Here is a 22,832-nt window from a genome sequence, read left to right on the forward strand (position 1 = left end):
GACTCCTGAAAATCCACACGCGCAGGATGGTTCCCAGATGAAAGGTGGCACCAGTGCCAAGTCGGTCTGGTTTGATAGTACAAAGTGGCTCCTGCAATCTGCCAGCCAGAAGCGGGGCGGGTGAGTTTTGTTTGCCAGGGAAAAGGGCCGTGGTTTATGTTTGGGGGTCTGTGGTTTGGAGTGGCCGGCTGGCTCCTGAAAATCCACGCCGCTCAGGATGGTTCAAGGGCCCAAGGGGGCACCAGTGCCGAGTGTGGCTGGTTTTATAGAGCCAAGCGGCTCCTGCAATCTGCCAGCCAGAAGATGAGCAGGTCAGTTTTACTTCCAGCTAAAAGGGCCGTAGTTTGTGTTTGGGGGTCTCTGGCTGGGAGTGGCCGGCTGGCTCCTGAAAATCCACGATACGCAGGATGGTTCGTAGATGAAAGGTGGCACCAGTGCCAAGTCGGGCTGGTTTGATAGTACAAATTGGCTCCTGCAATCTGCCAGCCAGAAGGTGGGCAGGTCAGTTTTACTTCCAGGGAAAAGTGCCATAGATTTTCTGTAGGAGCCACTGGCTGGGAGTGGCCGGGTGGCTCCGGAAAATCCATGATACCCAGGATGGCTCCAAGATGAAAGGTGGCACCAGTGCCGAGTCGGGCTCGTTTGATAGAGGCAAGTGGCTCCTGCAATCTGCCAGCCAGAAGGGGGGCGGGTGAGTTTTATTTGCCAGGGAAAAGGCCCGTGGTTTGTGTTTCGAGGCCTGTGGCTGGGAGTGGCCGGTTGGATCCTGAAAACCCACTATACGCAGGATGGTTCCCAGATGAAAGGTGGCACCTGTGCCAAGTCGGGCTGGTTTGATAGAGCCAAGTGGCTCCTGCAATCTGACAGCCAGAAGCGGGGCGGGTGAGTTTTGTTTGCCAGGGAAAAGGGCCGTGGTTTGTGTTTGTGGGCCTGTGGCTGGGAGTGGCCGGCTGGCTCCTGAAAATCCAAGATACGCAGGATGGTTCCTAGATGAAAGGTGGCACCAGTGCCAAGTCGGACCGGTTTGATAATACAAAGTGGCTCCTGCAATCTGCCAGCCAGAAGCGGGGCGGGTGATTTTTGTTTGCCAGGGAAAAGGGCCGTGGTTTATGTTTGGGGGTCTGTGGTTTGGAGTGGCCGGCTGGCTCCTGAAAATCCACGCCGCTCAGGATGGTTCAAGGACCCAAGGCGGCACCAGTGCCAAGTCGGGCTGGTTTGATAGAGCCTAGTGGCTCCTGCAATCTGCCAGCCAGAAGATGGGCAGGTCAGTTTTACTTCCAGGGAAAAGGGCCATAGATTTTTTGTAGGGGCCTGTGGCTGGGAGTGGCCGGCAGGCTCCTGAAAATCCACGATACGCAGGATGGTTCCCAGATGAATGGTGGCACCAGTGCCAAATCAGTCTGGTTTGATAGTACAAAGTGGCTCCTGCAATCTGCCAGCCAGAAGATGGGCAGGTCAGTTTTACTTCCAGGGAAAAGGGCCATAGATTTTTTGTAAAGGCCTGTGGCTGGGAGTGGCCAGCTGGCTCCTGAAAATCCACGATAGGCAGGATGGTTCCCAGATGAATGGTCGCACCAGTATCGAGTCGGGCTGGTTTGATAGAGGAAAGTGGCTCCTGCAATCTGCCAGCCAGAAGCGGGGCGAGTGAGTTTTGTTTGCCAGGGAAAAGGCCCGTGGTTTGTGTTTGGTGGCATGTGACTTGGCGTGGCGGGATGGCTCCTGAAAATCCACGATAGGCAGTATGGTTCCCAGATGAAAGGTGGCACCAGTGCCAAGTCGGGCTGGTTTGATAGTGGCAAGTGGCCCCTGCAATCTGCCAGCCAGAAGCAGGGCGGGTGAGTTTTATTTGCCAGGGAAAAGGGCCGTGGTTTATGTTTGGGGGTCTGTGGCTTGTAGTGGCCGGCTGGCTCCTGAAAATCCACGCCGCTCAGGATGGTTCAAGGACCCAAGGGGGCACCAGTGCCGAGTCGGGCTGGTTTGATAGAGCCAAGTGGCTCCTGCAATCTGCCAGCCAGAAGATGAGCAGGTCAGTTTTACTTCCAGGGAAAAGGGCCGTAGTTTGTGTTTGGGGGCCTCTGGCTGGGAGTGGCCGGCTGGCCCCTGAAAATCCACGATACGCAGGATGGTTCCCAGATGAAAGGTGGCACCAGTGCCAAGTCGGGCTGGTTTGATAGAGCCAAGTGGCTCCTGCAATCTGTCAGCCAGAAGCGGGCGGGTGAGTTTTGTTTCCCAGGGAAAAGGGCCGTGGTTTGTGTTTGGGGGCCTGTGGCTGGGAGTGGCCGGCTGGCTCCTGAAAATCCACGATACGCAGGATGGTTCCCAGATGAAAGGTGGCACTAGTGCCATGTGGGGCTGATTTGATAGAGCCAAGTGGCTCCTGCAATCTGCCAGCCAGAAGATGGGCAGGTCAGTTTTACTTCCAGGGAAAAGGGCCGTAGTTTGTGTTTGGGGGCCTGTGGCTGGGAGTGGCCAGCTGGCTCCTGAAAATCCACGATACGCAGGATGGTTCCCAGATGAAAGGTGGCACCAGTGCCAAGTCGGACTGCTATGATAGCACAATGTGGCTCCTGCTATCTACCATGCAGAATCGTGGCAGCTGAGATTTTATCCAGGGAAAAGGGCCGTGGAATGTGTTTGGGGGCCTGTGGCTGGGAGTGGCCGGCTGGCTCCTGAAAATCCAAGATACGCAGGATGGTTCCCAGATGAAAGCTGGCACCTGTGCCAAGTGGGGCTGGTTTGACAGAGCCAAGTGGCTCCTGCAATCTGCCAGCCAGAAGCGGGGCGGGTGAGTTTTGTTTGCCAGGGAAAAGGGCCGTAGTTTGTGTTTGTGGGCCTGTGGCTGGGAGTGGCCGGCTGGCTCCTGAAAATCCACGATACGCAGGATGGTTCCCAGATGAAAGGTGGCACCAGTACCGAGTCGGGCTGGTTTGATAGAGGCAAGTGGCTCCTGCATTCTGCAGCCAGAACATGGGCAGATCAGTTTTACTTCCAGGGAAAAGGGCCGTGGTTTTTGTTCGAGGGCCTGTGGCTGGGAGTGGCCGGCTGGCTCCTGAAAATCCACGCCGCGCAGGATGGTTCCAAGATGAAAGGTGGCACCAGTGCCAAGTAGGGCTGGTTTGATAGAGCCAAGTGGCTCCTGCAATCTGACAGCCAGAAGCGGGGCCCGTGTGTTTTGTTTGCCAGGGAAAAGGCCCGTGGTTTGTTTTTGGGGGCCTGTGGCTTGGCGTGGCGGGCTGGCTCCTGAAAATCCACGCCGCTCAGGATGGTTCAAGGACCCAAGGGGGCACCAGTGCCGAGTCGGGCTGGTTTGATAGAGCCAAGCGGCTCCTGCAATCTGCCAGCCAGAAGATGAGCAGGTCAGTTTTACTTCCAGCTAAAAGGGCCGTAGTTTGTGTTTGGGGGTCTCTGGCTGGGAGTGGCCGGCTGGCTCCTGAAAATCCACGATACGCAGGATGGTTCCTAGATGAAAGGTGGCACCAGTGCCAAGTCGGGCTGGTTTGATAGTACAAAGTGGCTCCTGCAATCTGCCAGCCAGAAGATGGGAAGGTCAGTTTTACTTCCAGGGAAAAGTGCCATAGATTTTCTGTAGGAGCCTGTGGCTGGGAGTGGCCGGCTGGCACCGGAAAATCCATGATACGCAGGATGGCTCCAAGATGAAAGGTGGCACCAGTGCCAAGTCGGGCTGGTTTGATAGAGCCAAGTGGCTCCTTGAATCTGTCAGCCAGAAGCGGGCGGGTGAGTTTTGTTTGCCAGGGAAAAGGGCCGTGGTTTGTGTTCGGCGGCCTGTGGCTGGGAGTGGCCGGCTGGCTCCTGAAAATCCACAATACGCAGGATGGTTCCCAGATGAAAGGTGGCACCAGGGCAGTCGGTCGTGTTTGATAGAACAAAGTGGCTCCTGCAATCTGCCTGCCAGAAGATGGGCAGGTCAGTTTTACTTCCAGGGAAAAGTGCCATAGATTTTCTGTAGGAGCCTGTGGCTGGGAGTGGCCGGCTGGCTCCTGAAAATCCACGATACGCAGGATGGTTCCCAGATGAAAGGTGGCACCAGTGCAGAGTCGGGCTGGTTTGGGAGTGGCAAGTGGCCCCTGCAATCTGCCAGCCAGAAGCGGGTAGGGTAATTTTTTTTTTTCCCAGGGAAAAGGACCGTGGTTTGTGTTTGGTGCCCTGTGGCTTGGAGTGGCCTGCTGGCTCCTGAAAATCCAGGATACGCAGGATGGTTCCCAGATGAAAGGTGGCACCAGTGCCAAGTCGGGCTGGTTTGATAGAGGCAAGTGGCTCCCACAATCTGCCAGCCAGAAGGTGGGCAGGTCAGTTTTACTTCCAGGGAAAAGTGCCATAGCTTTTCTGTAGGAGCCAGTGGCTGGGAGTGGCCGGGTGGCTCCGGAAAATCCATGATACCCAGGATGGCTCCAAGATGAAAGGTGGCAGCAGTGCCGAGTCGGGCTCGTTTGATAGAGGCAGGTGGCTCCTGCACTCTGCCAGCCAGAACGGGGGCGGGTGAGTTTTATTTGCCAGGGAAAAGGCCCGTGGTTTGTGTTTCGTGGACTGTGGCTGGGAGTGGCCGGTTGGATCCTGAAAATCCACGATACGCAGGATGGTTCCCAGATGAAAGGTGGCACCAGTGCCAAGTCGGTCTTGTTTGATAGAGCCAAGTGGCTCCTGCAATCTGTCAGCCAGAAGCAGGCGGGTGAGTTTTGTTTGCCAGGGAAAAGGGCCGTGGTTTTTGTTTGGGGGCCTGAGGCTGGGAGTGGCCGGCTGGCTCCTGAAAATCCACGATACGCAGGATGGTTCCCAGATGAAAGGTGGCACCAGTGCCAAGTCGGTCCTGTTTGATAGTACAAAGCGGCTCCTGCAATCTGCCAGCCAGAAGATGAGCAGGTCAGTTTTACTTCCAGGGAAAAGGGCCATAGATTTTGTGTGGGGGCCTGTGGCTGGGAGTGGCCGGCTGGCTCCTGAAAATCCACGATAGGCAGGATGGTTCCCAGACCAAAGGGGGCACCAGTGCCGAGTCGGGCTGGTTTGATAGAGGCAAGTGGCTCCTGCATTCTGCAGCCAGAAGATGGGCAGATCAGTTTAACTACCAGGGAAAAGGGCCGTGGTTTGTGTTTGAGGGCCTATGGCTGGGAGTGCCCGCCTGGCTCCTGGAAATCCACGCCGCGCAGGATGGTTCCCAGATGAAAGGTGGCACCAGTGCCAAGTCGGTCTGGTTTGATAGTACAAAGTGGCTCCTGCAATCTGCCAGCCAGAAGATGGGCAGGTCAGTTTTACTTCCAGGGAAAAGGGCCATAGATTTTTTGTAGGGGCCTGTGGCTGGGAGTGGCCGGCTGGCTCCTGAAAATCCACGATACGCAGGATGGTTCCCAGATGAATGGTGGCACCAGTGCCGAGTCGGGCTGGTTTGATAGTAAAAAGTGGCTCCTGCAATCTGCCAGCAAGAAGCGGGGCGGGTGAATTTTGTTTGCCAGGGAAAAGGGCCATGGTTTGTGTTTGGGGGCCTGTGGCTGGGAGTGGCCGGCTGGCTCCTGAAAATCCACGATACGCAGGATGGTTCCCAGATGAAAGGTGGCACCAGTGCCAAGTCGGGCTGGTTTGATAGAGCCAAGTGGCTCCTGCAATCTGCCAGCCAGAAGATGGGCAGGTCACGTAAATTTCCATGGAAAAGGGCAGTAGTTTGTGTTTGGGGGCCTGTGGCTGGGAGTGGCCTTATGGCTCCTGAAAATCCACGATACGCAGGATGGTTCCCAGATGAAAGGTGGCACCAGTGCCAAGTCGGACTGCTAGGATAGCACAATGTGGCTCCTGGAATCTACCATGCAGAAGCGTGGCAGCTGAGATTTTATCGACGGAAAAGGGCCGTGGAATATGTTTGTGGGCCTGTGGCTTGGAGTAGCTGGCTTGCTCCTGAAATCAATGATACGCAGGATGGTTCCCAGATGAAAGGTGGAACCAGTGCCGAGTTGGGCTGGTTTGATAGAGGCAAGTGGCTCCTGCAATCTGCCAGCCAGAAGATGGGCGGGTGAGTTTTTCTTGCCAGGGAAAAGGGCCGTAGTTTGCATTCAGGGCTTCTGGCTGGGTGTGGCCGGCTGGCCCCTGAAAATCAACGATACGCAGGATGGTTCCCAAACCATAGGGGGCACCAGTGCCAAGTCGGACTGGTATGATAGCACAAAGTGGCTCCTGCAATCTACAATCCAGAAGTGGGGCAGCTGATTTTTTTTCCAGGGAAAAGGGCTATGGTATGTGTTGGGGGCCTGTGGCTGGGAGTGGCCGGCTGGCTCCTGAAAATCCACGATAGGCAGGATGCTTCCCAGATCCAAGGGGGCACCAGTGCCGCGTCAGGCTCGTTTGATAGGGACAAGTGGCTCCTGCAATCTGACAGCCAGAAGATGGGCAGGTCAGTTTTACTTCCAGGGAAAAGGACTGTGGTTTGGGTTTGGAGGCCTGTGGCTGGGAGTGGCTGGCTGGCTCCTGAAAATCCACGATACGCAGGATGGTTCCCAGATGAGAGGTGGCACCACTGCGAAGTCGGGCTGGTTTGATAGAGCCAAGAGGCTCCTGCAATCTGACAGCCAGAAGATGGGCAGGTCAGTTTTACTTCCAGGAAAAAGGGCCGTAGTTTGTGTTTGGGGGCCTGTGGCTGGGAGTGGCCGGCTGGCTCCTGAAAATCCATGATACGAAGGATGGATCCCAGACCCAAGGGGGCACCAGTGCCAAGTCGGCTGGTTTGATAGAGGCAAGTGTCTCCTGCAATCTGCCAGCCAGAAGCGGGGCGGGTGATTTTTCTTTGCCAGGGAAAAGGGCCGTGGTTTGTGTTCGGGGGCCTGTGGCTGGGAGTGGCCAGCTGGCTCCTGAAAATCCACGATACGAAGGATGGTTCCGAGATGAATGTTGGCACCAGTGCCAAGTCGGACTGGTATGATAGTACAAAGTGGCTCCTACAATGTACTATCCAGAAGCGGGGCAGCAGAATTTTCTTCCTGGGAAAAGGGCTATGGTATGTGTTGGGGGCCTGTGGCTGGGAGTGGCCGGCTGGCTCCTGAAAATCCACTTTACGCAGGATGGTTCAAAGACCCAAGGGGGCACTACTGCCAAGTCGGGCTGGTTTCATAGAGGCAAGCGGCTCCTGCAATCTGCCAGCCAGAAGCGGGGCGGGTGAGCTTTGTTTGCCAGGGAAACGGGCCTTGGTTTTTCTTTGGGGGCCTGTGGCTAGGAGTGGCCGGCTGGCTCCTGAAAATCCACGATACGCAGGATGGTTCCCAGATCCAAGGGGGCACCAGTGCCGAGTCGGGCTGGTTTGATAGAGCCAAGTTGCTCCTGCAATCTGCCAGCCAGAAGCGGAGCGGGTGAGTTTTTCTAGCCAGGGAAAGGGGCCGTGGTTTGCGCTCGGGGCTTGTGGCTGGGTGTGGCCGGCTGGCTCCTGAAAATCCACTATACGCAGGATGGTTCCCAGACCCAAGGGGGCACCAGGGCCAAGTCAGGCTGGTTTGATAGAGGAAAGTGGCTCCTGCAATATACCAGCCTGAAGCGGGGCGGGTGAGTTTTGTTTGCCAGGGAAAAGGGCCTTGGTTTTTGATTGTGGGCCTGTGGCTGGGAGTGGCCAGCTGGCTCCTGAAAATCCACGCCACGCAAGATGGTTCCCAGACCAAAAGGGGCACCAGTGCAGAGTCGGGCTGGTTTGATAGAGCCAAGTGGCTCCTGCAATCTGCCAGCTAGAAGCAGGGCGGGTGAGTTTTCTTTGCCAGGGAAAAGGGCCGTGGTTTACATTCGGGGGCCTGTGGCTGGGAGTGGCCGGCTGGCTCCTGAAAATCCACAACGCGCAAGATGGTTCCCAGACCGAAGGGGGCACCAGGGCCAAGTCAGGCTGGTTTGATAGAGGAAAGTGGCTCCTGCAATATACCAGCCTGAAGCGGGGCGGGTGAGTTTTCTTTACCAGGGAAAAGGGCCGTGGTTTGTGTTCGGGGGCCTGTGGCTGGGAGTGGCCGGCTGGCTCCTGAAAATCCACGCCACGCAAGATGGTTCCCAGACCCAAACTGGCACCAGTGCAGAGTCGGTCCGGTTTGATAGAGCCAAGTGGCTCCTGCAATCTGACAGCCAGAAGCGGGGCGGGTGAGTTTTCTTTGCCAGGGAAAAGGGCCGTGGTTTGCATTCGGGGGCCTGTAGCTGGGAGTGGCCGGCTGGCTCCTGAAAATCCACAACGCGCGAGATGGTTCCCAGACCGAAGGGGGCACCAGTGCCGAGTCGGCCTGGTTTGATACAGGCAAGTGGCTCCTACAATCTGCCAGCCAGAAGCGGGGCGGGTGAGTTTTTCTTGCCAGGGAAAAGGGCTGTGGTTTGTGTTTGGAGGCCTGTGGCTGGGAGTGGCCGGCTGGCTCCTGAAAATCCACAATACGCAGGATGGTTCCGAGATGAAAGTTGGCACCAGTGCCAAGTCGGACTGGTATGATAGTACAAAGTGGCTCCTGCAATCTACTATCCAGAAGCGGGGCAGCTGATTTTTTTTCCTGGGAAAAGGGCTATGGTATGTGTTGGGGGCCTGTGGCTGGGAGTGGCCGGCTGGCTCCTGAAAATCCACGATACGCAGGATGGTTCCCAGATCCAAGGGAGCACCAGTGCCGGGTCAGGATGGTTTGATAGAGCCAAGTGGCTCCTGCAATCTGACAGCCAGAAGATGGGCCGGTCAGTTTTACTTCCAGGGAAAAGGGCCGTAGTTTGTGTTTGGGGGCCTGTGGCTGGGAGTCGCCGGCTGGCTCCTGAAAATCCACGATACGCGGCATGGTTCCCAGATCAAAGGTGGCACCAGGCCAAGTCGGGCTGGTTTATAGAGCCAAGTGCTCCTGCAATCTGCCAGCCAGAAGGGGCAGGTGAGTTTTTTCCAGGGAAAAGGGCGTAGTTTTTATTTGGGGAGCTGTGGCTGGGAGTGGCCGGCTGGCTCCTGAAAATCCACGATACGCAGGATGGTTCCCAGACCCAAAGGGGCACCAGTGCCGAGTCGGGCTGGTTTGATAGAGCCAAGTGTCTCCTGCAATCTGCCAGCCAGAAGAGGGGCGGGTGAGTTTTTCTTGCCAGGGAAAAGGGCCGTGGTTTGTGTTTGGTGGCCTGTGGCTGGGAGTGGCCGGCAGGCTCCTGAATATCCACGATACGCAGGATGTTCCAAGACCAAGGGGGCACCAGTGCCGAGTCGGGCTGGTTTGATAGAGGCAAGTGGCTCCTGCAATCTGCCAGCCAGAAGCAGGGCGGGTGAGATTTGTTTGCCAGGGGAATTGGCCGTAGTTTGTGTATGGGGGCCTGTGGCCGGGAGTGCCGGCTGGCTCCTGAAAATCCACGATACGCAGGATGGTTCCCAGATGAAAGGTGGCACCAGTGCCAAGTCGGGCTGGTATGATAGTACCAAGTGGCTCCTGCAATCTGCAGCCAGAAGATGGGAAGGTCAGTTTTACTTCCAGGGAAAAGGGCCGTATTTGATTTTGGGGCCTGTGGCTGGTGTGGCGCTGGCTCCTGAAATCCACTATACGCAGGATGGTTCCCAGACCCAAGGGGCACTACTGCCAAGTCGGACTGGTATGATAGTACAAAGTGCTCCTGCAGTCTACCATCCAGAAGCGGGTCAGCTGTGTTTTGTTTACCAGGGAAAAGGGCGTGGTTTGTGTTTGGGGCCTGTGCTGGGAGTGGCGGCTGGCTCCTGAAAATCCACGCCGCGCAGGAGGGTTCCCAGACCAGAGGTGGCACCAGTGCCGAGTCGGGCTGGTTTGATAGAGCCAAGTGGCTCCTGCAATCTGCCAGCCAGAAGCGGGGCAGGTGAGTTTTCTTTGCCAGGTAAAAGGGCCGTGGTTTGTGTTCGGGGGCCTGTGGCTGGGAGTGGCCGGCTGGCTCCTGAAAATCCACGATACGCAGGATGGTTCCCAGACCCAAGGGGGCACCTGTGCCGAGTTGGACTGGCATGTTAGTACAAAGTGGCTCCTCCAATCTACCTACCAGAAGCGGGTCAGCTGAGTTTTTTTTCCGGGAAAAGGCCCGTGGTTTGTGTTCGGGGGCCTGTGGCTGGGAGTGGCCGGCTGGCTCCTGAAAATCCCTAATACGAAGGATGGTTCGCAGATGAAAGGTGGCACCACTGCCAAGTCGGGCTGGTTTGATAGAGCCAAGTGGCTCCTGCAATCTGCTAGCCAGAAGCGGAACGGGTAACATTTGTGTGCCAGGGAAATGGGCCGTAGTTTGTGTATGGGGGCCTGTGGCTGGGAGTGGCCAGCTGGCTCCTGAAAATCCACGATACGCAGGATGGTTCCGAGATGAAAGGTGGCACCAGTGCCAAGAAGGGCTGGTATGATAGTACCAAGTGGCTCCTGCAATCTGCCAGCCAGAAGATGGGCAGGTCAGTTTTACTTCCAGGGAAAAGGGCCGTAGTTTGTGTTTGGGGGCCTGTGGCTGGGAGTGGCCGGCTGGCTCCTGAAAATCCACGATACGAAGGATGGTTCCCAGACCCAAGGGGGCACCAGTGCCAAGTCAGGCTGGTTTGATAGAGGCAAGTGGCTCCTGCAATCTGCCAGCCAGAAGAGGGGCGGGTGAGATTTGTTTGCCAGGGGAATGGGCCGTAGTTTGTGTATGGGGCGTGTGGCTGGGAGTGGCCAGCTGGCTCCTGAAAAATCCACGATACGCAGGATGGTTCCCAGATGAAAGCTGGCACCAGTGCCAAGAGGGCTGGTATGATAGTACCAAAGTGGCTCCTGCAATCTGCCAGCCAGAAGATGGGCAGGTCAGTTTTACTTCCAGGGAAAAGGGCCGTAGTTTTTGTTTGGGGGCCTGTGGCTGGGAGTGGCCGGCTGGCTCCTGAAAATCCACGATACGAAGGATGGTTCCCAGACCCAAGGGGGCACCAGTGCCAAGTCAGGCTGGTTTGATAGAGGCAAGTGTCTCCTGCAATCTGCCAGCCAGAAGAGGGGCGGGTGAGTTTTGTTTGCCAGGGAAAAGGGCCGCGGTTTGTGTTCGGGTGCCTGAGGCTGGGAGTGGCCGGCTGGCTCCTAAAATCCACGCCGCGCAGGATGGTTCCCAGATGAAAGGTGGAACCAGTGCCGAGTCGGCTTGGTTTGATACAGGCAAGTGGCTCCTGCAATATACCAGCCAGAAGCGGGGCAGGTGAGTTTTGTTTGCCAGGGAAAAGGGCCGAGGTTTGCATTCGGGTGCCTGTGGCTGGCTCCTGAAAATCCACAATACGCAGGATGGTTCCGAGATGAAAGTTGGCACCAGTGCCAAGTCAGACGGGTATGATAGTACAAAGTTGCGCCTGCAATCTACTATCCAGAAGCGGGGCAGCTGATTTTTTTTCCTGGGAAAAGGGCTATGGTATGTGTTGGGGGCCTGTGGCTGGGAGTGGCCGGCTGGCTCCTGAAAATCCACGATACGCAGGATGGTTCCCAGATCCAAGGGGGCACCAGTGCCGGGTCAGGCTGGTTTGATAGAGCCAAGTGGCTCCTGCAATCTGACAGCCAGAAGATGGGCAGGTCAGTTTTACTTCCAGGGAAAAGGGCCGTAGTTTGTGTTTGGGGGCCTGTGGCTGGGAGTCGCCGGCTGGCTCCTGAAAATCCACGATACGCGGCATGGTTCCCAGATGAAAGGTGGCACCAGCGCCAAGTCGGGCTGGTTTAATAGAGCCAAGTGACTCCGGCAATCTGCCAGCCAGAAGATGGGCAGGCCAGTTTTACTTCCAGGGAAAAGGGCCGTAGTTTGTTCGGGGGGCCTGTGGTTGGGAGTGGCCGGCAGGCTCCTGAAAATCCACTATACGCAGGATGGTTCCCAGACCCAAAGGGGCACTACTGCCAAGTCGGACTGGTATGATAGTACAAAGTGGCTCCTGCAGTCTACCATCCAGAAGCGGGTCAGCTGAGTTTTGTTTACCAGGGAAAAGGGCCGTGGTTTGTGTTTGGGGGCCTGTGGCTGGGAGTGGCCGGCTGGCTCCTGAAAATCCACGCCGCGCAGGATGGTTCCCAGACCCAAGGGGGCACCAGTGCCGAGTCGGGCTGGTTTGATAGAGCCAAGTTGCTCCTGCAATCTGCCAGCCAGAAGCGGGGCGGGTGAGTTTTTCTAGCCAGGGAAAAGGGCCGTGGTTTGCGCTCGGGGCTTGTGGCTGGGTGTGGCCGGCTGGCTCCTGAAAATCCACGATACGCAGGATGGTTCCAGACCCAAGGGGCACCAGTGCCGAGTTGGACTGGTGTTAGTACCAAGTGGCTCCTCCAATCTACCTACCAAAAGCGGGTCAGCTGAGTTTTTTTTCCGGGAAAAGGCCCGTGGTTTGTGTTCGGGGGCCTGTGGCTGGGAGTGGCCGGCAGACTCCTGAAAATCCACGATACGCAGGATGGTTCGCAGATGAAAGGTGGCACCAGTGCCAAGTCGGGCTGGTTTGATAGAGCCAAGTGGCTCCTGCAATCTGCAGCCAGAAGCGGGGCGGGTGAGATTTTTTGCCAGGGAAATGGGCCGTGTTTGTGTTGGGGGCCTGTGGCTGGGAGTGGCCAGCTGGCTCCTGAAAATCCACGATACGCGGATGGTTCCCAGATGAAAGGTGGCACCAGTGCCAAGAAGGGCTGGTATGATAGACCAAGTGGCTCCTGCAATCTGCAGCCAGAAGAGGGCAGGTCAGTTTTCTTCCAGGGAAAAGGGCCGTAGTTTGTGTTTGGGGGCCTGTGGCTGGGAGTGGCCGGCTGGCTCCTGAAAATCCACGCCGCGCAGGATGGTTCGCAGATGAAAGGTGGCACCAGTGCCAAGTCGGGCTGGTTTGATAGAGCCAAGTGGCTCCTGCAATCTGCTAGCCAGAAGCGGGGCGGGTGAGATTTGTTTGCCAGGGGAATGGGCCGTAGTTTGTGTATGGGGGCCTGTGGCTGGGAGTGGCCGGCTGGCTCCTGAAAATCCACGCCGCGCAGGATGGTTCCCAGATGAAAGGTGGAACCAGTGCCGAGTTGGGCTGGTTTGATAGAGGGAAGTGGCTCCTTCAATATGCCAGCCAGAAGATGAGCGGGTGAGTTTTCTTGCCAGGGAAAAGGGCCGTCGTTTGCATTCGGGGCTTGTGGCTGGGAGTGGCCGGCTGGCTCCTGAAAATCCATGCCGCGCAGGATGGTTCCCAGACCCAAGGGGGCACCAGGGCCGAGTCGCGCTGGTTTGATAGAGGAAAGTGGCTCCTGCAATATACCAGCCAGAAGCGGGGCAGCTGATTTTTTATCCTGGGAAAAGGGCTATGGTATGTGTTGGGGGCCTGTGGCTGGGAGTGGCCGGCTGGCTCCTGAAAATCCACGATACGCATGATGGTTCCCAGATCCAAGGGGGCACCAGTGCCGGGTCAGGATGGTTTGATAGAGCCAAGTGGCTCCTGCAATCTGACAGCCAGAAGATGGGCAGGTCTGTTTTACTTCCAGGGAAAAGGGCCGCAGTTTGTGTTTGGGAGCCTGTGGCTGGGAGTCGCCGGCTGGCTCCTGAAAATCCACGATACACGGCATGCTTCCCAGATGAAAGGTGGCACCAGCGCCAAGTAGGGCTGGTTTGATAGAGCCAAGTGACTCCGGCAATCTGCCAGGCAGAAAAAGGGCAGGTCAGTTTTACTTCCAGGGAAAAGGGCCGTAGTTTGTGTTTGGGGGCCTGTGGCTGGGAGTGGCCGGCTGGCTCCTGAAAATCCACGATACGCAGGATGGTTCCCAGACCCAAAGGGGCACTACTGCCAAGTCGGACTGGTATGATAGTACAAAGTGGCTCCTGCAGTCTACCATCCAGAAGCGGGTCAGCTGAGTTTTGTTTACCAGGGTAAAGGGCCGTGGTTTGTGTTTAGGGGCCTGTGGCAGGGAGTGGCCGGCTGGCTCCTGAAAATCCCGATACGAAGGATGGTTCGCAGATGTAAGGTGGCACCAATGCCAAGTAGGGCTGGTTTGATAGAGCCAAGTGGCTTCTGCAATCTGCCAGCCAAGATCGGGACGGTAACATTTGTTACTCCAGGGAAATGGAGCCGTAGTTTGTGTATGGGGGCCTGTGGCTGGGAGTGGCCGCTGGCTCCTGAAAATCCACGATACGCAGGATGGTTCCGAGACCAAAGGTGGCACCAGTGCCAAGAAGGCTGTATGATAGTACCAAGTGGCTCCTGCAATCTGCCAGCCAGAAGATGGGCATGTCAGTTTTACTTCCAGGGAAAAGGGCCGTGGTTTGTGTTGGGGGCCTGTGGCTGGGAGTGGCCTGCTGGCTCCTGAAAATCCACGATACGAAGGATGGTTCCCAGACCCAAGGGGGCACCAGTGCCAAGTCAGGCTGGTTTGATAGAGGCAAGTGTCTCCTGCAATCTGCCAGCCAGAAGAGGGCGGTGAGTTTTTTCCAGGGAAAAGGCCGTAGTTTGTGTTGGGGCCTGTGGCTGGGAGTGGCCGGCTGGCTCCTGAAAATCCACGTACGCAGGATGGTTCCCAGATGAAAGGTGGCACCAGTGCCAAGTCGGCTGGTTTGATAGAGCCAAGTGCTCCTGCAATCTGCCAGCCAGAAGAGGGCAGGTAGTTTTTTCCAGGGAAAAGGGCCGAGTTTGTTGGGGCCTGTGCTGGGTGGCCGCTGGCTCCTGAAAATCCACATACGCAGGATGGTTCCAGACCAAAGGGCACCATGCCAAGTCGACTGGTATGATAGTACAAAGTGGCTCCTGCATCTACCATCCAGAAGCGGGCAGCTGAGTTTTGTTTCCAGGGAAAAGGGCCGTGGTTTGTGTTGGGGCCTGTGGCTGGGGGTGGCCGGCTGCTCCTGAAAATCCACGAACGCAGGATGGTTCCCAGACCAAGGGGGCACCAGTGCCAAGTCGGGCTGGTTTGATAGAGCCAAGTGCTCCTGCAATCTGCCAGCCAGAAGAGGGCAGGTAGTTTTCTTTCCAGGGAAAAGGGCCGATGTTTTGTGTTGGGGCCTGTGGCTGGGAGTGGCCGGCTGGCTCCTGAAAATCCACGATACGCAGGATGGTTCCAGACCAAAGGGGCACCAGTGCCGAGTCGGCTGGTTTGATAGTACCAAGTGGCTCCTGCAATCTGCCAGCCAGAAGCGGGCGGTGAGTTTTTTTCCAGGGAAAAGGCCGTGGTTTGTGTTCGGGGGCCTGTGGCTGGGAGTGGCCGGCTGGCTCCTGAAAATCCACGAACGCAAAGGGTGGTTCCCAGACCGAAGGGGCACCATGCCAAGTCGGCTGGTTTGATAGAGCCAAGTGCTCTGCAATCTGCCAGCCAGAAGCGGGGCGGGTGAGTTTTTTTGCCAGGGAAAATGGGCCGTGGTTTGTGTTGGGGGCCTGTGGCTGGGAGTGGCCAGCTGGCTCCTGAAAATCCACGATACGCAGGATGGTTCCAGATGAAAGGTGGCACCAGTGCCAAGTCGGGCTGGTTTGATAGTACCAAGTGGCTCCTGCAATCTGCCAGCCAGAAGATGGGCAGGTCAGTTTTACTTCCAGGGAAAAGGGCCGTAGTTTTGTTTGGGGGCTTGTGGCTGGGAGTGGCCGGCTGGCTCCTGAAAATCCACGATACGCAGGATGGTTCCCAGATGAAAGGTGGCACCAGTGCCGAGTCGGGCTGGTTTGATAGTACAAAGAGGCGCCTGCAATCTACCATCCAGAAGCGGGTCAGAAGAGTTTTGTTTTCCAGGGAAAAGGGCCGTGGTATGTGTTTGGGGGCCTGCGGCTAGGAGTGACCGGCTGGCTCCTGAAAATCCACGATACGCAGGATGGTTCCCAGACCCAAGGGGGCACCAGTGTCAAGTCGGGCTGGTTTGACAGAGCCAAGTGGCTCCTGCAATCTGCCAGCCAGAAACGGGGCGGGTGAGTTTTATTTGCCAGGGAAAACTGCCGTGGTTTTGGTTCGGGGGCCTGTGGCTGGGAGTGGCCGGCTGGCTCCTGAAAATCCACGATACACAGGATGATTCCCAGACCAAAGGGGGCACCAGTGCCAAGTCGGACTGGTATGATAGTATAACGTTGTTCCTGCAATCTGCCATCCAGAAGCGGGTCAGCAGAGTTTTGTTTTCCAGGGAAAAGGGCCGTGGTATGTGTTTGGGGTCTGTGGCTGTTAGTGGCCGGCTGGCTCCTGAAAATCCACTATACGCAGGATGGTTCCCAGATGAAATATGGCACCAGTGCCAAGTCGAACTGGTAAGATAATACAAAGTGGCTCCTGCAATCTGCCAGCCAGAAGCTGGGTAGGTGACTTTTACTTCCAGGGAAAAGGGCCGTGGGTTTTTTTTGCGGGGGAGGGGTAGGGAGTGGCCAGCGGGCTCCTGAAAATCCACGATACGCAGGATGGTTTCCAGATGAGTGGTGGCACCGGTGCCAAGTCGTGCTGGTTTGACAGTACGATGTGACTCCTGCAATCTGCCATCCAGAAGCGGGGCAGCTGTGGTTTTTTTCAAGGGAAAAGGGCCGTCGTTTGTGTTTTGCTTCCTGTAGCTGGTAGGGGCAGCTGGCTCCTGAAAATCCACGATACACAGGATTGTTCCCAGACCCATACTGGCTCCAGTGCAATGTCGGCCTGATTTGACTGCGTCAAATGTCCCCTGCGTTACTCAGTTCAAAGAAATCTTGTGTCCTAAAGTTCTCACAGAAGACTGTTAAAATTTGTCTATTTTTCTGGATTTCTTTTGTTCTTTTTTCTGTACCTTCTACTTCTCTCCACTCTCTGAGAACTTTGACCATTATGTTAGTTGACCTAATGTAAAATTCTCGAAGTAAAGTAAGAGAAGCCAGTAAAGAAAGGCAAATTTGTTAATTGCAGGTGGAAAGAGGGAGGCCAATAAAAGAAAACAAAAGAACAATAATAATGAAATGCTCCCCTGTCTTCTGTGAAAAGTAGAGGCACAGACAAGAAAGAGCAAGTGCAAAATTCTCACTAGAGAAACGCACTTTATCTGACTAAAGTAATTTCCGGTGCATTTCTTGCGTTTTTCTCATGCCAAACATATTAATCATTGAAGGTGTCCCTTTCCTCTTTCTGGAATACAGCTAGGAAGATGGCTGTGTCATTGCTGACAAGCTGCTATTCTCAGAGGTGTCCAGCTGAATGTTCTAGATCAATGGATTTCCTCTGTCACTTTGATATGGCATGACTTACAGCTTCAGCAACTGAACTTGCCAGCCTTACAATTCTTTGCCCCTTGAATGGTCAGATAGGCTCCTTGGCAACTGGCATTTGTAAGGACACGAAACTATGCAGAATTTGTACCATGAGATGATGCCAAATGAGTCACGCCGGTAGATTAACTAGGACATGCAAGGCATGAGAGCACAAGAAGAGAGCACACAAGAAGACAGTACAATCTCCTTTTTTCTGAAACACTGTAGAGATCAAATTGAACACAAATCCTCCTGGGCTAGTTCTTGCAAAAGCCTAGGAGTTCTTTTTGTGTTCACACGCCTGGAATATTTAGCTTTGGATCACAGCAGAATGCAGATGACAAAACGAGGCCTTTAAGTCACATCCAGTATGAAGCAGCATGAAAGAAGAAAGCAGCTGAGAGTGCCAACCCTGCTAGGTAATCTCAGTATTCCTCTTGACATTAGCAGAAATTTGAAATGAGTCTCTGAAAATGACAAAGGAGGCAGAAGAAAAGGGAGCGATGACTCCTCTTGCATAGTGTTTCCTAACAGGGATCTTCAAAATGGAAAGATTGTATCATCCTTTCAACTGAAGGAAGGTATGAAAACAACAGGAAGGAAATGGCATCACATGCTAGAAAGACTCTGGGCAGTGTACTTCTAGACAGAAAGGCCACTGATGGAAAACCAACTAAACTGGCACCAATGCAGCAGCATTGTACTAAAGCCAGAAATGTCCAGCGCTTCACTCTCTGCCATTCCATTCAGATGCACACAGCAGCTCTGCAACAGTCCTACTGATCATCCCCAGCAAGATGCAAAGGAGAGCTGCTTTCTTGCAACTTTGCCTTTATCAGTTCCATAGCTTTAAGCCATAACAAACACCATTCAACCAACCACCATACACCAGGCTTTGAACACACGACCGTTCTAGAACTTGTTGATCTACCTCTAATTCAGCTGCCTCACCTTCCCACAGTCCTTTTCTACTTAGCCAATGGAATGGGCCTCAGCCCAAGGCCTTCCCTTTGTAAGCTTCTAGCTAGATGCAGCAGCAAACCACTGCTTTCTTCTGTGCCAAGACTTCAGGTAGACGATTTGCATCTGCCCTTCCAGTGAAACCTAACGGGGAGAGAAAAGCCTCTCACAGATGTTCAGTCATTCCATTAGCTACACAGGCCAAATCAAAAGAAAAGCAAGCTATGGGCTTGTGTACTTGCTCCTACACAACACCTGCTGCCCTCTGACAATCAACTAGCAGAAAACCAGCAAAACTGAGACTTGAGGCAAACAACCCTTTGAAGGGAATAATGATGTGAGCAATTATGACAACACATTTCCAGGCTACCGAGATACTTGAAATGTCAGCAAAGGCTGGAGACCAAAGGCTGAACTAATAGGGAAAGGGTAAAAGAATCCCAAGAAAAACATGACCGAAGGTTAAAACAATTCCAAGAAAAACATAGGCAACTGACCTGTTGAAGCCTTCAGGAAATCAGTGGCTGCTGATTTACATAGGCCATTCAAGTTAGTTGACCCGTGCACCTTCCACCCCTTTTTCACCTGTCGGCACCATATGGTGAATTGTGAGCATGAAATCACAATTCCTTGGATTCTCTTCTTAACTTGACGAGAGAAATTCAGCAACTGAAGTACCTGTTACTGATGTGATACCCAGGAACACTGAGTTGACACATTTCATTTTGTTCAAACAAAGCTAGCAAATCTAAGGGGACAAGGCTGGCTTCTTCTCATGACAATTTTCCTGTTTTACAACCAGCTCTGATCCTGGTGAAACTTTTTCATTAGCTTCTCTCTAAAAGCAAAAATTCCAGTTCACTGTACCGTCCTACTGCTGCAAGTAAACCATTTGCATTGCCAAGACCAAAAACGGAAATGGAAGGTACAGAGATCCCCGGAGCTAGGAGCAGATACGGGGAACATTGTGGTAGAGTAGAGCTTCGGAAAGGTGAGAAGATGAATGAAGCTGCACAACACTGGGATAGTGTGTGCAGCTTGCAAACTGATAGAAAACAGTACCTTACCACTCTCCTACCTTTTCCAAACACATGAACATTCGATTGGAAGGTGTTTTGGACAACTTTCTTTTTCTTCTTGCAAAACACTCTGCAGAGCCCCCTGCAACATGTAAAACACGATGGGAGATGTTTTCTGTGCAGGCACAGTTTCTCCTTGCCCGACATAGTGAAAAACCTTTCTGCAATGATGTAGACCACAAGAGTCCAGAAAGAAGAAGGTACGGATGTCCCCGGAGCTAAGCGCCGGTCCCGGGCACATTTCGGCAGAAGCTGCCGCACTGGAGTGCACTGGGACCGGCACAATCGCCTTTGCGCGAAGAAGCCGCTTCTTCGCCTCCGGCAGCTGGAGAGTGCGGCTGCTTCGGAAAGGTGAGAATGAAGCTGCACAAAACTGGGATAGTGAGCGCATCTTGCAGACTGATCGAAAACAGTACCTTACCACTCTCCTACCTTTTCCAAACACATGAACATTCGATTGGAAGGTGTTTTGGACAACTTTCTTTTTCTTCTTGCAAAACACTCTGCAGAGCTCTCTGCAACATGTAAAACACGATGGGAGATGTTTTCTGTGCTGGCACAGTTTCTCCTTGCCTAACATAGTGAAAAACCTTTCTGCAATGATGTAGACCACAAAAGACGCTAAAGACGAAGGTACAGATGTCCCCGAAGATAAGCGCCGGTCCCGGGCACATTTCGGCAGAAGCTGCCGCACTGGAGTGCACTAAGACCGGCACAATCGCCTTTGCGCGAAGAAGCCGCTTCTTTGCCACCGGCTGCTGGAGAGTGCGGCTGCTTCGGAAAGGTGAGAATGAAGCTGCACAACAATGGGATAGTGTGCGCAGCTTGCAAACTGATAGAAAACAGTACCTTACCACTTTCCTACCTTTTCCAAACACATGAACATTCGATTGGAAGGTGTTTTGGACAACTTTGCTTTTCTTCTTGCAAAACACTCTGCAGAGCTCTCTGCAACATGTAAAACACGATGGGAGATGTTTTCTGTGCTGGCACAGTTTCTCCTTGCCCGACATAGTGAAAAACCTTTCTGCAATGATGTAGACCACAAAAGTCCCGAAAGAACACGGTACGGATGTCCCCGGAGCTAAGCGCCGGTCCCGGGCACATTTCGGCAGAAGCCGCCGCACTGGAGTGCACTGTGACAGGCACAATCGCCTTTGCGTCAAGAAGCCGCCTCTTCGTCTCCAGGAGCCGGAGAGAGCGGCTGCTTTCGAAAGGTGAAGAATGAAGCTGCATAACACTGGGATTGTGTGCGCACCTTGCAAACTGATAGAAAACAGTACCTTACCGCTCTCCTACCTTTTCCAAAGACATGAACATTCGGTTGGAAGGTGTTTTGGACAACTTTCATTTTCGTCTTGCAAAAAACTCTGCAGAGCTCTCTGCAACATGTAAAACACGATGGGAGATGTTTTCTGTGCTGGCACAGTTTCTCCTTGCCTAACATAGTGAAAAACCTTTCTGCAATGATTTGATTACAAAAGACGCTAAAGAAGAAGGATACGGATGTCCCCGGAGCTAAGCGCCGGTCCCGGGCACATTTCGGCAGAAGCTGCCGCACTGGAGTGCACTGGGACCGGCACAATCGCCTTTGCGCCAAGAAGCCGCCTCTTCGTCTCCGGGAGCCGGAGAGAGCGGCTGCTTTCGAAAGGTGAAGAATGAAGCTGCACAAAACTTGGATAGTGTGCGCAGCTTGCAGACTGATAGAAAACAGTACCTTACCACTCTCCTACCTTTTCCAAACACATGAACATTCGATTGGAAGGTGTTTTGGACAACTTTGTTTTTCTTCTTGCAAAACACTCTGCAGAGCTCTCTGCAACATGTAAACCACGATGGGAGATGTTTTCTGTGCTGGCACAGATTTTCCTTGCCTAACATAGTGAAAAACCTTTCTGCTATGATGTAGACCACAAAAGACGCTGAAGACGAAGGATACGGAGCTCCCCGGAGCTAAGCGCTGGTCCCGGGCACATTTCGGCAGAAGCTGCCGCACTGGAGTGCACTGGGACCGGCACAATCGCCTTTGCGCCAAGAAGCCGCCTCTTCGTCTCCGGGAGCCGGAGAGAGCGGCTGCTTTCGAAAGGTGAAGAATGAAGCTGCACAACACTGGGATTGTGTGCGCAGCTTGCAAACTGATAGAAAACAGTACCTTACCACTTTCCTACCTTTTCCAAACACATGAACATTCGATTGGAAGGTGTTTTGGACAACTTTCTTTTTCTTCTTGCACAACATTCTGCAGACTTCTCAGCACCATGTAAAACATGATGGGAGATGTTTTCTGTGCTGGCACAGCTTCTCCTTGCCCGATATAGTGTTTAACATTTTGCAATGATGTAGACCACAAAAGACGCTAAAGACGAAGGTACGGATCTCCAAGGAGCTAAGCGCCGCTCCCAGGCACATTTCGGCAGAAGCCGCCCCACTGGAGAGCACTGTGACCGGCACAAATAACTTTATGCGAAGAAGCCGCTTCTTCTCCTCCGCGAGCCAGAGAAGGGGGCTGCATTGGAGAGCTGAAGAAGGAAGCTGCACAACACTGGGATTGTGTGCGCAACACGCAAACTCATAGAACACTGGATGTTTCCACTCTCTTGCCATTTCCAAATACATGAACTTTCGGTTGGAAGGTGTTTTGGACAACTTTCTTTTTCTTCTTGCGCAACATTCCGCAGACCTCTTAGCACCATGTAAAACACGATGGGAGATGTTTTCTGTGCTGGCACAGCTTCTCCTTGCCCAATATAGTGTTTAAACTTTTTGCAATGATGTAGACCACAAAAGACGCTAAAGACGAAGGTACGGAGCTCCACGGATCTAAGCGCCGCTCCCGGGCACATTTCGGTAGAAGCCGCCGCACTGGAGAGCACTGTAACTGGCACAATCATCTTTATGCGAAGAAGCCGCTTCTTCGCCTCCGCGAGCCGGAGAGAGGGGCTGCTTTGGAGAGGTGAAGAAGGAAGCTGCACAACACTGGGATTGTGTTCGCAGCACACAAACTCATAGAACACTGGACGTTTCCACTCTCTTACCATTTCCAAACTCATGAACTTTCGGTTGGAAGGTGTTTTTGACAACTTTCTTTTTCTTCTTGTACAACACTCTGCAGACCTCTCTGCACCATGTAAAACATGATGGGAGATGTTTTCTGTGCTAGCACAGCTTCTCCTTGCCCGACATAGTGGAAAAGCTTCTTGCAATGATATAGACCACAAAAGACGCTAAAGACGATAGTGCGGAGCTCCCCGGAGTAAGAGCCGCTCAATGGCACATTTCGACAGAAGCAGCCGCACTTGAGTGCCCTGGGGGTGGCAGAATCATCTTTATGCGAAGAAGACCTGTTTTAGCCTCCGCGAGCTGTAGAGGGGGGCTGCTTCGGAGAGGTGAAGAAGGAAGCTGCACAACACTGGGATTGTGTGCGCAGCACGCAAACTGAGAGAAAAAAGTAAAATACCACTGTCCTACCATTTCCAAACACATGAACATTCGGTTGGAAGGTGTTTTGGACAACTTTCTTTTTCTTCTTGCACAACATTCCGCAGACCACTCAGCACCATGTAAAACACGATGGGAGATGTTTTCTGTGCTGGCACAGCTTCTCCTTGCCCGACATGGTGAGAAAGCTTTTTGAAATGATGCTGACCACAAAATGCGCTAAAGACATAGGTACGGATGTCCCCGGAGCTAAGCGCCGCTCCCGGCACATTTCG

This window comes from Zonotrichia leucophrys, chromosome 4 (assembly GCF_028769735.1).
Source record: "Zonotrichia leucophrys gambelii isolate GWCS_2022_RI chromosome 4, RI_Zleu_2.0, whole genome shotgun sequence".
Lineage (NCBI taxonomy): Eukaryota > Metazoa > Chordata > Aves > Passeriformes > Passerellidae > Zonotrichia > Zonotrichia leucophrys.